We start from the raw sequence: 15,952 nt of genomic DNA, 5'->3' as shown, positions 1-15,952 counted from the left end.
ACCCGTGTGGGAAACCTGGAAGAAGCTCCTGGCTCCTGGCTTTGGATTGGTGCAGCTCCAGCCATTGCAGCCATTTGAGGAGTGAACCAGTACATGGAAGACCTCTGTCTCTCTCTCTGCCTCTGCCTCTCTGTAACTCTGTCTTTCAAATTAATTAATTAATTTTTTAAAAAGAAAAGAAAAAGACTAGATCCATATCTCACACTGTCTGTTTTGAAAAATAACCTCAAGTGGATCAGAGATCCAGAAATACAATTTTTTTTTTTTTTAAATGGAACCACAGGGCTAGCTTTTGGCTCATCTTTAGACCTGCGTTTGAATCTCAACCAGTGTGTATACACTATCTGAGCTAGGGGCCCAGATGACCAAGAAAGCAGAGGAAAAGCAAATTATCCTTCTCTCTCTCCTGCAGCTGAGACCCCTTTCTCTGCCCTTGGGCATCTGAGCTCCAGGTCCTTGGGCTGAGCCTCACCTCCAGCTTCCCAGTTTCCCTAGCTTGCAAGTGGCATCTCCTGGGACTTCACCTCCTGTATCAGTATATGTTTACACCTATCTATTGCCCTTGTTTCTTTGGAGAACCCTAGCTAATACAGAAGGAGAGGTTTTGTTTTGTTTTAAAGAATATGCCACCTTGAGCAAAAAGAATCACTGGAAGAATAAATCAGAAACAACTGAAATTAGGTCGAGGGGTGGGTGGGAATGGAAGAGACAGGTAGATGGAAGAGGAAGAGAGGAGGCGAGGGAGTGATGAGCATGTCTCTGGATGCATCTTTTTATATAGTTCTGACTTTTAGAAGTGTATAACATTTCACATCCTCCAGGGAAAAATCAGCATGGTCTGAGGAGAAAAAGCAAAATGGAATTCAAATAGAAATACATAAACCTAACTATGCTTCAAATGAATTAACACAACCAAACTTAAAAGAGGCCATAAAAAGAACGCATGTAATCGCCAACATTGTATCTTGACTTTATACTTTCAGGCTAAAAACAAAAGGAATGCTAAGCAAATATTAAACCTCAAGTGGTGAGTTTGTTTTTCACAGTGGTATTGATGAGCAATTCCAAAAATTTAGAATATGTATTCTAGGATTAAACAAATGAGACTCAGTTTGAACACTGGGAAAGAAGAGAGTTCCAAATATGGAATGAACCCAATGGTGTTGAATTGGAATTGAAGGGAGGAAAGGAGGGAGAAAGAGAGAGACACGTGTATACCTAAGGAGTCTTAAAAAATTCATGGAGGGGGCCAGCACTGTGACACAGTAGGCTAATCCTCTGCCTGCAGCTCCGGCATCCCACATGGGCTCCAGTTCAAGTCCCAGCTGCTCCTCTTCCAAGCCTGCTCTCTGCTATGGCCTGGGAAAGCAATAGAAGATGGCCCAAGTGCTTGGGCCTCTGCACCCGCTTGGGAGACCCAGAAGAAGCTCCTGGCTCTTAGCTTTGGATCAGTGCAGCTCCGACAGTTGCAGTCATTTGGAGAGTGAACCAATGGAAGGAAGACTTTTCTCTTTGTTTCTCCCTCTCACTGTCGTAAGTCTACCTCTCAAATAAATAAATAAAATCTTTATAAAAATTCAAGGAAAATGTGTATTATGTAAACACTTTGCATAGATTTCAAATTTTTTACACCACAATAAATTGCATTTTTCAAGAACTTTTTGAAGTCTCCTAGATACGCATCCCATACACTTGAAAAAGAAGTTGGAGGCAGGGATTGTGTCATGTGAGAATTGCTGGGTTCAACTGAGTCTGATGGGCTTCCTTACTGCCAGACTCCTCGGACCTTCAGAGTCCTAATGCAAACTCCAGTTCTCCAGTTCTCTGTGGACAGTGATCAAAAGCATTCGACTATGGACCCCTTTCCCACAGGGTATGGCACAGGGCTACAGTTCACACTAGAGTGAGCTGGGAAGAGCCCAGGTGGGTGCACTTCTGACATTTCTAACTTAGGGACTTGGGCACATTCCCTTCCTTTCTAGTTTCATCTGGGCTGCAGAGGCCCTGGTCGTGGGTTGAAGACCAAGCAGGCAGCTCTGATTGGTTGGGCAGTCACAACCCATTTCTAGTGAATTAAAAGTCAGCTAAGCTGGCACCGCAGCTCAATAGGCTAATCCTCCGCCTTGCAGTGCCGGCACACCGGGTTCTAGTCCCAGTCGGGGCACCGGATTCTGTCCCGGTTGCTCCTCTTCCAGGCCAGCTCTCTGCTGTGGCCAGGGAGTGCAGTGGAGGATGGCCCAAGTACTTGGGCCCTGCACCCCATGGGAGACCAGTATAAGTACCTGGCTCCTGCCATCGGATCAGCACGGTGTGCTGGCCGCAGTGCGCCAGCCACGGTGGCCATTGGAGGGTGAACCAACAGCAAAAGGAAGACCTTTCTCTTTGTGTCTCTCCCTCTCACTGTCCACTCTGCCTGTCAAAAAAAAAAAAAAAAAAAAAAAAAGTCAGCTAAGCCCACGGGAGCCCCTTACATTCTCTGACAATCAGAAACAGGGTTGGAGAAGCGATTCCTGATGGGTTTTACCTCTCCTGGGGAATTACCTAACCCCACCCGCAGGCTCACCCTCAAAGTTCAGAGATTCACCAACTGGGGGAAATAATCACAGGCCCCTCCCCTGACAGCAGGGCAAAGGGAAAGACGCCAGATTTGGCAGGAAGGACACACAGAGTGGTTTTACTGACCAAGGCCAATGCCATCTGCTCCATCCCGTGGAATCCAAGCCCAATTTCCCAACCCTCCCCTGTTGCTATTGTTATCATAATGATAGTAATAAGAGGGGCCACTTACTGGGCATACTCCAAGCTGAATTTTATAGTGTTAGAGTTCATCGTCATAGCAACCCTGCAAAAGAGATGCTCCTTTACTTACACATGTGTCTATCAAATATATTCTATGTGCCAGAAAGTGTGTTATCAGTCCTGGCTATCTTGTAATAACTTACAAATAATGGAGAAATTACTATCCCATGCTACAGATGAGGGAACTGAGGCTTGACAAGGTAAACTTTGAACTGGTTTGCTCCCATGTGCTTCAGACAGTTAATTAAGGCAGCACCACAGATCTCCCACCCCACCCCACACCAATGCTGCACATTAAAAAGACACATGTTCTGCTGGCGCCGTGGCTCACTAGGCTAGTCCTCCGCCTGCAGCGCCAGTACTCTGGGTTCTAGTCCCAGTCAGGTCGCCGGTTCTCTCCCAGTTGCTTCTCTTCTAGTCCAGCTCTCTGCAGTGGCCTGGCAAGGCAGTGGAGGATGGCCCAAGTGCTTGGGCCCTGCACCCGCATGGGAGACCAGGAGAAGCACCTGGCTCCTGGCTTCAGATGGGTGCAGCTTGCCAGCCATTGCGGCCATTTGGGGGGTGAACCAATGGAAGGAAGACCTTTCTCTCTGTCTCTCTCTCTCTTTCACTGTCTAACTCTGCCTGTCCAAAAAAAAAAAAAAAATAGACACATGTTCAACAGGAAGCAAATAGCCCCCACACACAAGTCTCTTCAGGAAGATAGTCTCTTCAAAGAAAAATGAAACTTATTTTCTACTGTAAGTTCTATTGTTAAACAAGTGACCATTTGTCCATGACTGAATAATTGTTTCTCACAAAATAAGATGGTCAGCAAGAGACTTCAGAACAAGAGTTTTTCAAGCAAATATAATCTGTCCCCCTTAATAACTAAAAGATGCCACGTGACTAGGGAAAGAAAAGACAAACTGAGACACAAACATATTAGGTAACATTCGCATCCAAAAATCTCATCCATACAGAATCACAAAACACTAGTTCCCAGATGGAAACTCATCCTGAAGGACACCCCATGGATACCTCCCCCATATCTGCTCACCTCCCTTGGGAAGAAATTCTGATTTTCATGAGGACAACCACACCTCCCACTCCCAGTCCGTTTACTTTGGAGAAGCTGTTGCTGCTGCAGCTCCAGCCAAGCATCCATTCTTGGCCTTGGTTCCTGACTCAGATGCAGATGTGGTTGTTCCCCAAGGGTCTGGGTGTAGGCGGAGGGACCTTCAAGAGGTGGGGCTTGGAAGAAGGTTCTTAGGTCACTAGGGGCATGCCCTCAAGAATTATGGGTCTGGAGTGACTTCTCTGGAAAGCAAACTGCTATAAAAGCCTAAGTTTGGGTAGTCATTTGGTATGGCAATTAAGATGCTGCTTAAGAGGCCCACATCCCATATTGGAGTGACTGGGTTCAAATCCCAGGTCTAATCCCAATCCCAGCTTCCTGCTAATGCTCACCCTGGGAGACAATAGGTGCCGGTTTGAGTACTTGGGTCCCTGCCATCCACCTGGGCAACCTGGATTGAGTTCCTGGGTCCTGGCTTTGGCCTGGCCCAGCTCTGGCTATTGTGGGCATTTGAGGAATGAACTAGCAGATGGAAGATCTCTCCCCCCACCTCTCTCTTTCTATCTGTCATTCTGACTTTCAAGTAGATTAAAATAAATACATGTTCATGCTAGAGGACTGGATAAATACTATGATTCTTCCATATGCTGGAATACTACACAGTAACAGGAGGATAAATGAGGACACTCTATGAATTGCTCTAGGAAGGACTTAAGTTATTAAATAGAAAAATTTCTGGGAAAGGGAAAATTCAAAATAGCATGTAAACATATCAAATTTCAGCAAAATGGATGAAAATATTATATATCCATATTGTATAATTACATGAACCCTAGGAGAAAGCCAATAACAGTGATGAGGACTGGTTGGAAATGGGGAAATGGGTGGTTGGAGAGATGGGGTGGGAGTGAAACTTTTCTCTACCGACTTTTATATTGTTTGAAAATATGTACAAAAAGGAAACCCAATTTGGAGTCTGACAGACCTTTGTTTATGTTCTTTTGTATGTGGGTGCTTTCCCCTGAATAATCATGGCAATGCTGCTGCCCCCTCCTCATAGGCACACTGCACTGCACAGAAAGAAGGAATGCAGCGGAGGTCAGAACGCAGAGGGGCTGGCACTGTGGCATAGCTGGTTAAAGCCCTGGCCTGTGGTGCTGGTATCCCACATAGGTGCCAATTCAAGTCCCAGCTACTCCACTTCCAATTCAGCTCCCTGTTGATATGCCTGGGAAATCAGTGGAAGATGGCCCAAGTCCTTGGGCCCCTGCACCCATGTGGGAGACCTGGAGGAAACTCCTGGCTCCTGGCTTCAAATGGTCTCAGCTCCAGCCATTGCAGTCATTTGGGGAACAAATCAGCAAATGGAAGACCTCTCTCTCTGTCTCTACCCCTCTCTCTATAACTCTGTCTTTTAAATAAATAAAATAAATTTTTAAAAAGAAAAAAAAATGGAAACTTTGACCAGATCCTCCTCCCATACACTTGGGCCAGGGAGGTGGACAAAATGGTAGACTGGAAATTCTCACCTTAGTTCAATGTTAAAAATATTGCAGGGGAAGAGAAGAGCAAACTGTTGGAAGCAAAGAATGTCTGGCAAACACAGCAGGAACGCTGTGCAAGACCCTACCACCCCTGCCATTTATTTTTTGTATACCAACTCGGGATTTTCCCTGGTGAAACCACGATACAGTTGTCCTCCACGTCCAAGAGGAATTGTCCTAGCACCTACCTCAGGCACCAAAATCCACAGATGTTCAACCAAGCACAGCATCTCTAGATTACTTATAATTCCTACTACAATGGAAATATTTTGAAATAGATTGCTGTACTGTATTGTTTAGAGAATAATGAGAAGAAAATTGGCACACTTTTTTTTCCAAATTTCTTCAATTCTTGGTTAGTTGAACCTGTGGGTATGCAATCCACATGTATAGAGTCAACTGTACAATGAAAATAATAAGACATCAGATCATGATTATATGATAAATGACTATATAATAAAATAATAACAAATCAGATGCTTTTGTGGGTTTGCTTTTTATTGAATAACCACTGTAATTACATCATTTCCTACACATTCACCCTAAAAAATGGAAACTGTGGATTCATCAGAATGACTTTTGCCTTCTTGGCAGCTTCTTGAGGAACCACTCCTGTCCAACCTTCAGTCTGTATATTTTTCAAGTCTCGACCCAAGCCTGTCCAAACAGAAAATTTCAATTCCCTGACCAAAGGGATCACTCAGAGTGGGTGTAGGACCTCAACATGGACATTCTAGGAGTCTGGCCAATGCTACCAGAAAAAAAGAAAAAATCAATCTCTCTCTAATGAGTTCATTGGTGGGTAGTGAGGAGTTTGGAGGGACTGGTGGCCATCTTACTGATTATACAGAAAGCTATATTGTGTAGTCCCTGAAGCTTTTGTGGACAACTCCTTGCCCAAACAGGCCTAGGGCTTCTTTGATGCCATCAGAGACCAACAGGAGCCTGCTCATCAAGTGTACTTGTCGGCCCAGTAGTGCCAGGAAATCAACACTCCTGGGTGCCACTCAACCAGGGAAGACAGAAGCCAGGGATGGATTCCAAAGCTTCTGGAGGTAAAGTCTCTGGCAGACAAGTAGGCAAGTCTGAGAGGCTTTCTTGACAGTCCTTAGGAGAGCCTATTCAGGATCAAGCCCCGGATTTCTGCTGCAGAGACCTCAATAACATACTCTTCTCTGGGCCTTCCTGCCTTCCTTCATCCTCCCTGATCCCTTGCTCCTGCTCCCTAAAATTACTTCCCACATAAACAATGTGCACCCAAATCCTCATCTCATGCTCTGCTCTCAGGGGAACTCAGTACATACCTCATGCAACACCAGTGATCCTTCTCCCAACCTCCAACTCCTCGTCAATTTTTTAATCATTTTGCAATGATTAATGGCTTTCAAAAGCATCTTAATCAGACAAATGTAGTATAAGAGTTAATAATATACAATACAAAGCAATAATGTATCAGTGAGTGTTATAATCGGTAAATACTGTGACAGTTTGGGCAAGAGGACAATTTCTACAGGCTGTCATGGTCAGAAAAAGCTTAAAGAAGAAAGTGAAATCTCACCTGGGTCTTAAGATGTGGGAGATTTGGATAGGTCTAGAATTCAGATAGGATTTCCAAAAGAAAAGAGGCCATCCGTTAACAGTGTTTAATCAGCATATACTACACGCTGATCATTTTTCTAAGCTCTGTATGTCACTCCTTTAATCTTCATAATAACTTTATGAAATAGATACCACTAAGTACACTTCACAGATGAGCAAACTGAAACAGAGACCTTGAGGAACTTGCCACCATACTCCATCCTTCTCACTAGGCTATGATGTGACTCTTCTGAGTTAAGAAGCTAGGTGTCTTCTTTAAATTGTGCTAGACTACACAGACCATAAAAATACACATATCATAAAACTGACCATCTTAACCATTTTAAGTTGTATGGCTTGGCACAGTTGTGTTAAGCATAGTCACACTGTTAGGCAACCAAGCTCCATTATAGTTCATCTTGAAAAGCCAGCACCCTATACTCATTAACCAGAAGCCCCCATTCATCTTTCCTCCTAGTCCTTCAACCACCATTCTTCTGTCTGTCTGTATGAATTGGACTTCCCTGGTACCTCATCCAGGTGGACTCATACACTACTTGTCTTTTTGTAACTGGCTTATTCTGCTTACAATTAGTCCTTCAAGGTTCATTCATGTGACAGCAGGTGTTCAACTTCCTTCCTTTATAAGGCCGGACAACATTCCACCGTTTGAGTAGACCACCTTTTGTTTATCCATTCATCCACTGATGTACACCCATTGTTTCCACTTTTTGGCTATTGAGAAGAATGCTGCCATGGACATGAGTGTGAACTAACTCCTGCAGTTCCTGTTTCCAATTCCTTTAGAAGCATACCCGGGGGCAGCACTGTGGCATAGTAGGTTAAGCATCTGCCTGTGGAACCAGCATCCCAAATGCATGCCAGTTTGAGTCCTTGCTGCACCACTTCCAATCCAGCTCTCTGATATGGTTTGGGAAAGCTGTGGAAGATGGCCCAACTACTTGGGCCCCTGCACCCACTTGGGAGACCCAGAGGAAGTTCCTGGCTCTTGGCTTCAGATCAGCCCAGCTCCAGCCATTGCAGCCATCTGGGGGAGTGAACCAGCATATGGAAGCCCTCTCTCTCTGTCTCTGTCTCTGTCTCTGTCTCTGTCTCTCCCTCTCTGTGTCTGTAACTCTGTCTCTCAGTAAATAAATAAATCTTTTTTAAAAAAAGAAAAAATAAATAAACATACCCAGAATTGAGATTGCTAGGTCATACAGTAGTTCTACTGTTAGTTTTTTTTTTTTTTTAAGAATTGCCATACAGCAGCTGCACCATTTTATGTTCCCACCACCTATGCACAAACTATTAATTTCCCCAAGTCCACAGAAGAGTGGGATTGTCCCTTATGAATTTGATAGGAAGACAGAAAGTCTGAGTGGAACTGTCCAGGAGATAGGGACCCATGATCAGGTGACATGAGCCTACTGCAGACAGACTTGAAGCTTACCCAGTAAGAAAGAGAAGCCACAAAGACAACAATTGCTGTTGAGAGTCAGGGAGGAGAGCAGAAAGGGAGAGCTAAGCCTTAGGGAATGACCCAGTTGGGTGGCACATTAATTCACAAATGGCCACTGCTCATTGTTTTCAAAAAGCTCATTCTCTAAGTTAAACATTCCCGTGCAGTCCTAGGATTTGCTTAGCAAGCACTTTTGCATGTTACAATAAACACTAACTTACCTCTGACAGAGCAACCCCAAACCAAAATTAGAGACTCCAGTGATAGCTAACATCTGTAGAGCTGGGATTCTTTTTCATATATTTTAATCTGGATAACAACCCTGTGGGGCAGACATTATTATGCCCACTCTAAGGTGGAGGCAAAGCAATGAATGTCTCTAGAAGAGAGTCAGTTCTCCTAACCTTATGGCTTAGCTGGGGCAAATGAAAAGAGAATAGTCAGATTTCCAACTGAGGGTGGTTGGTTTGTTTTTTGGCAGGAACAATGCATTAAAAGTGCATGTACATGAATAGTTGGAGGTCTTGGATTTTTAGGTCAGAAGTGTGTACGCTATTACCACGCATTTGTCAAAACTCATAGGATGTATAACACCAAGAGTGAACCCTAATGTAAACTATGGACATAGTAAAAATGCAGCAATATTGGCTCATCAGTTTTAACAAATGAGATAGGGAGACAGAGGGAGACGTGGAGCCACCTGCGGGTGGTACTTGCTGTCTCAAGACCTACAGAATGTAGGTTTGGCTCCCCTTGCTCTGAAGACAAACAGACCCCCCAACATGGATCAAGTTCCTACCAGTTTAGGGAGCCAAGGCTGATCCAGATTGACCTACATCTCATTATACACTTATTGTAGTACATGACATGCACGTGACACACATTCCAATTGCCATGACAAGAAAGATCGGATGATAAAGGGAGCAAAAAACGGTGGTAAGCTAAAGTCTGGGAAATCTCTACCTACTTCCTAGAAAAGTCTTTATTACTCCCCTTTCTTAGAATGTATCTCCCCTTTATTAGAACATACCTACCTTTTCATTAAGTGACCCAGAGGATGTTAAACATAATTTAACTTTAACATTGTTAAACAATGTTAAACATAGTTTAAGACCTTCTCTGTGGAGTGCGGATCTTTGCATTCTCGATAAAACATTTATTGCTCACTATCTGCAATGGTGACTCGCTCTTGAATTTTTTTCTTCAAGTGAAGTCAAGGACCCCAGTACTTGGAAGCCCTTGCATCCAGTGCCACCAATACAAGATGCTAATAATAGGGCAAGGTTGAGGGCAGGGGTGAAAAGATATATGGGAACTTGTATTTCCTGCTCAATTTTTCTGTAAGCCTAAAACTGATAGAAGTCAGCAGAGTGCACGCACACACACAGGCACACATACATGCTCATGTACATATGATAACATTTGTGTCTCCTGCTGCACAAGTTACACTCTGAATATGGCACAGGACCATCTGCCCAGGGCTAACTCTACACAAGAATCACACCCAGAAATCCACGGCTAGGTTGAGGAAGGATATTGAGTCAAATACAGATGCTCAGAGCTTTATATCTTTAAAGAGAGTGACCCTTTTATTTATGGGGGGGAAATAAGATGGGTCCAATCATTTAATAGCCATTTTAGATACCTTGGGAAATGTAGGTGAGTAGTATATAGTTCCTGCAATCAAACACACAGCGCCAAGGACAGGGTAGGAGAAGATGGACTGATGAATAATTACAGGCAGGGTAAGATCCGAAATATTTTATAAGTGGAAGATCGTGGAAGCCAACTGCTCCAATATTGGGTCATTCACTATTCAGAATGTACCACAGCCAGAAATAAGCCACCTGTACATACCCATGTGGGTCACTCTGCTTGGGCTGCTATAGCATAAGCGACGGAGACAAAGCCAGTTGGGGAGGTAAGATCCTGGGAGCCTGTGTTTTATAGCAAGTGTGGTAAGATGTCCCCAGGGGATTTGAGTAGAGGAGAAATGAGCTGTGTTAGTTTTTTCAGAGATCATTTTGACTGTTGGATAGGAACCAGCTTCATCAAGATTTAAAGTGTGCCCGCTAACAACTCAGCAGGAGGCTATAGAAAAAGACCTGGGGAGGAACAATGGCAGCTTGACCTAAGATGGCAGTGGTAGGCATGGTGCGAAGTACGCTCAAACTTAGAAGGGAAAGAAGGGACCTTGACCCTGGATTGAGCCAGTTCCTCAGAGTAGGTAAGAAGTACGGGCAGGCGTTTGGCCTAGCAATAAAGATGCCAGTTAGGATACCCACTTACCACATCAGAGTGCCTGGATGCGATTCCAGGCTCTGGCTCTCGCTCTGACTCCTGCCTCCAGCTTCTTGCTAATGCAGACTTGTAGCAGTGGTGATGGCTCAAATAGTTGCATTCCTGCACCACCCCAGGGAGAGATCTGAACTGAGATCTTGGTTTGCTCCTCCTCCCCACTGTTGCAGGCATTTGAGAAGTGAGCTAGCAACAGCATCAATCTCTCCTGTCTCTCAATCTCTCGCCTCCTCTCTGTTTCCCTCCTTCCCTCCTTCTCAAATAAATAAGTAAACGTGTTTCATGTCATCAAGCTAGCATAGCTCATAACAGCCAGAGCCAGGACTCCAACTCAACTCGTCTATTCCATAAATATTGAGTGTCTGTGCTAGACACGGGGATGGAAGGGTGAACAAAACACAGCCTTGCCACCACCATCATGAAGCTCATATCATGGAGAAACAGGGAACCGTAGCATTTAAAGGAACAAGCCTAAAGCCAGGTGGCCCTGTGACAGCCCAGCTTTGCCACTTAGCAGCCATGGGACTTTGGGCAGGTTCCTTGCTCACCTTAAGCCCTGTTTCCCCATCTGGTCACAGTGTTAAGTGAAATAAGCCAAGAACAGAAAGCTAAGTACTACATGATCTCACTCTACGTGGAGTTCAATAAAAGGCGATCTCATATAAGTAAAAGCACAATGGTGGTTACCAGAGGCTGGGGAGGGGAGGGGGAGAGAGGGATGGGAAAGGTTGATTAATGGGTAATAAGTTATAGTAAGATAGCGGGAAGAAGTTCTCTCTCTCTCTCTCTATCGCACCATAAGGTGACCTATAAATAATGAGAGAGGATAAATCATTATCTATATATCTATGTGTGTGCTACATATTTCTCTATTAAAAAAAAACCCTAGGCTATAGGTATTTGAATGTTTTCTCCATAAAAATGTTGAATGCTTGAGAAGATAGGTTTATTTACCCAGATTGGACATTATAGAATGCATACCTATATTAAACATTACATGGTACCCCATACATATATATAATTTCTGTGTGTCTGTTAAATTTTTTTATTAAAAAAACACACACAGGCATTTCACATGGTGGTTGAGATGTCACTTGGGATGTCCATATTCCATATGGGAGAGTCTAGGTTTGTGTCTCGGCACTTCTCCCAATTCCAACTTCCTTCTCATGAACACCCTGGGAGACAGCAGATGGCTCAAATACTTGCATCCATGCTACGCACGTGGGAAATCCGGATTGAGCGCCTGGCTCCTTTCTTCAGCCTTGCCCCGCCCTGGCCATTGTGGGCATTTGGGGAATGAATCAGCAGATGGGAGATCTCTTTCTCTCTCTGTCTCTAATCTCACTCTCCCTGCCTTCCAAATAAATTAAATAAATAAAAATGTATTTTTGAATTTTTAGAAATATGGGAGTAGCAATCACCAGTCCTAGCTCATTGCTTGCTGTGAAGATTAAATAAACTATGTACACGAAACATACTTGACACAGAGGAAACACTTCATGCATGCTAACCATTTGTGCTATAATTGCAGAGGTCAAGCTGCTCACCATGATGCAACTGGGCCTCTGTTTTAATTTACATCCCAGCAACACAGATGAACAGCGAATTTCTTCCTCTGGTCTGCATAATTCAGTGTGGTTTCACCAGTGGCAATTGACTCCCTGGAGACCAGAGGGTAGAAAAATCGCCACATACTTGCATTTGTCGAGGTATGTATGTATCTTGGAATAGTCAGTGTACTTCCCAAAAAGATGACATTGCAGGGTGGGATCAAGGGAGACACTTGCCTTGTTCTTTATATAGCTCTTTTCTTGTTCTTTTTAAGTTCTCTGCTGTAAAACTGTTCGTTTTCTAGTCACAAAAGCAAGCATAGAGTTATTTTTACAGTGTTATCTGGGCAAAGGACCTGTAAGCCCAAAGGGAACTAGAAATGCACCCACATCCCTTCCCCTTGCTTTCATCTCAGGACGTGCCCTGAAGAATGACAACACCACCAGCCGCTCACCAGCGTCACAAGGTAAGACCACAGAACAGAGGGATGACTCGGAAATGGCTTTTGTCACCAGGTGGTGGCTGCTGTGGGAAAGCTCGTGAGGGCCACAGCAGCCAGTCCTGCTCTGCAGAGAATCTGCACCCTCTAAAGTATGGGGGGACAGCACGGGCAGGCCTAGAGAGGTGACAGCCTGCTCTGACGCTGACCCGCACAAGGCTGCACTCGCCTCGTTAGTCCTATAACTGCCAGGAGGGAGCGCTAAGCAAACCTGCAGACCCAACACATTGTGGAATTAGAGAACATTCAAGCTTACAGCCAGCCCCCTCACGGTTCCACCTGCAAGAAAAATCGATCCCCCCCACCCCGCCGAGCATTATGGTTTCTTTGGCCCTCGCTCCCCCCCCAGAGTCCTGCACACACAGAGCCAGGAGCACAGGAACTGAAGCACTTGCATGGTTTTCATCGCTACCCCTTGTGCTCCTGCTGGTAACAGTGCAGTGCCCCACTTCCTCTTGGGGAAACCACCCCTCCCCTACTCATGGTGGGACTGTCAGTCTAAATGCCCCTCCTTCCCCTGACGAGCAGCTGGGCACCGAGCATAATCCCCTCTGAGGCTGCTGTCCTCGAGTAGGGGTGGACTGGATTCCCCCGCAACAAGCAAGAGCAAAATGAACCCTGTTCTCTTGAAGACCCAGTTATTCAGCTTTTCTCCTCTTCCCACTGCTCCCCAAGGTATTTCCAGTGAACCCCTTTCTTTATACAAGGAAGCCAGAGTCTTGTTTCTGTTACTCGCACCCAAAGAACCCAAACTTGCCATTTATCTTTGGGAGGAAACTTAAATAAGATCAATGATGATAATTAGTATGGATTTGGATGTTACCATTAACAAATTATTTCTGGGGCAGGTATTGTGGCACCACAGGTTAAGCCACCGCCTGCAATGTGCCAGCATCCCACATGGGAATACGTTCGAGACCTCAACTTCTGATCCAGCTCCCCGCTAATGGCCTGGGAAAGCAGAGGAGGATGGCCCAAGTGCTGGGGCCCCTGCACCCAAGTGGAAGATCAGGATGAAGCTCCTGGCTCCCGGCTTTCGCTTCCCCCAGCCCTGACCATTGCAGACATTTAGGGAATGAAACAGTGACTAGAAGACCTCCCCCCTCCCTCCCCTTCTACCCCCAGCCCATCCCCCTACCGCCATCTCTCCTCCTCTCTCTTTAACTCTTTCAAATAAATGAAAAATAAGTCTTTTGTTCCTACAGCAAACCAGCAGCTCGAGCAGCTCGGAGAGGTTCACTGATTTGCCCAAGGCTACACAGCTGGTCAGTATTCAAACTGGGGCTTTGAACTAGATCTTTAGGCCCCCAGACCTGAGCTCCAGCCCAACAGGGACTCTCTGTAGCATCAACCCTCCTGCCCCAATCAAACAGCCTGCCAGTGGCTTTCCATTTGTCTCTACTTGTGATTGTGAGTTGCTATTTTCTACTTCCCTTGAGGGTAGAATAAATTGTTTCTCCTGTCCCTTCTTTTCTGGACCAAGACCCCACTGGGAATCTCAGTGTCAGGCCTCGTGCAAGTTCTCAGTACTAGAACCTCTCACAAAAGATGGATTGAGCAAGGGGCAAATGCAAGCCTTGAAGCATGGACTCCACAAATGCCCATTGTGAATCAATTTCCTTCTTTCTCTCTCTCTCTCTTTCTTTCTTTCTTCTTTCTCTATTTGCCTTTCAAATAAATACCTATATTCAAAAATATTTATTTATTTTCATTTTATTTGAAAGACACAGAGACAGATAACTTCCACCTGCTGTCTCACTCCCTAAATGCCCTAGAACTATGACTGGAACACAGTAAATCTTCAATGATAATTGTTGAAAGAGTTAATGAAAACATTTGCATCCAAAAAAACAAGTATTGGATAGTGACTATATGTTCAGTACATACATGCTCTATAAATATTAGTTGTTTTCATGATTTTCTATTTGAGTCCCATCTCAGAATTCCTGGTCAGCATTGTGGAATAGCCAGTAAAGCCACCGCTTGCAATGCCGGCATCCCATACAGGCACTGGTTCATGACCCGACTGCTCTACTTCTGATCCAGCTCCCTGCTAACGCATCTGGGAAAGCAGTGGAGGATGGTCCAAGTCCTTGGCTGCTACTCCCATGCGGGAGACCAGAATACACTCTGGGCTCTTGGCTATGGCCATTGCAGTCATCTGGAGGGTAAACCAGCAAATGGAAGATTTCTCTCTCTGTCTCTTCTCTCTCTCTCTGTAACTCTTTCAAATAAATAAATAAACCTTTAAAAGAAGAATTCCTGGTATCAGATTTTACTAGTTTTTGCAACCAGAAATTTCCCTTCTCATCTCTCAACCAACAACACATATAAAACCCCTCAACCTTGCCCTGGATGTCATGACGACAAATCTTTTCTGTACCTCCCTCCAGAAAACTGAAGGCAGCAAATGGGCTCAGAGAACTCAGAATGTGAGTTCCCCAGTAAGAAACACAGTCTGTTCCTCCAGTTGACGTCTCTCCATTGGAGCTGGCTGTTTACTCACTGCCCATAAAAGTGTTCTGTAGTACCTACTCTAAGTGCACACAGCAATACTAATAAATGCTTCACCAACACAGGGTTAGCGGCCATTATGAAGTGTGCTCCAGTGTTGTCAGCACCATAAGGGGAGTTTGTACTGGTTCCAGTGAATAATTTTATCACTGGAGATGTGGGAGTCAGGGAAATATTTAAGGAGGCCATGATGCTTGGACAGTTTTGAAAAATGAGTAAATATCTTTCAAAAAAGGAAGGGAGGGCCCAGGGATGCATTTGGGGAGCAAGAGGACGATCAAGTGACTGGAGCATGTGGCACTGCACGGGGCGGGGCTGGAGCGGTGGCCATGGGGAGAGGAGTTGGCCAGAGCCAGGCACTGGCAGGGGTCAGAAAGCAGAGGGGCTTCACTGTGATCCCAGGAGCGTGGGCTTTCTTCTGAGCAGCACGGGGAGTATTGAGGGTCCTGTGGAGTAGAGGAACGAGGCTGTTAGAACCTCATCTTACAGACCGCAGGAGGAGGATGGGCTGCGGGCGAGCAAGCCAGGGGGGAGGTCTGCTCACAGTCCCCCAGAGAGGAGTAAAGGCAGCAGCACAGAAGTAGCTGCTGGAAAGAGACGCTGCTGTCCACCCAGGGTGCCTGCAAGGCCCCGGGGACATTGCCGAG

This window comes from Oryctolagus cuniculus, chromosome 6 (assembly GCF_051225735.1).
Source record: "Oryctolagus cuniculus isolate XC-2025 breed Fujian yellow rabbit chromosome 6, ASM5122573v1, whole genome shotgun sequence".
Classification (NCBI taxonomy): Eukaryota; Metazoa; Chordata; class Mammalia; order Lagomorpha; family Leporidae; genus Oryctolagus; species Oryctolagus cuniculus.
The sequence above is the reverse complement of the archived record's forward strand: the minus strand, read 5'-3'. Positions refer to the sequence as shown.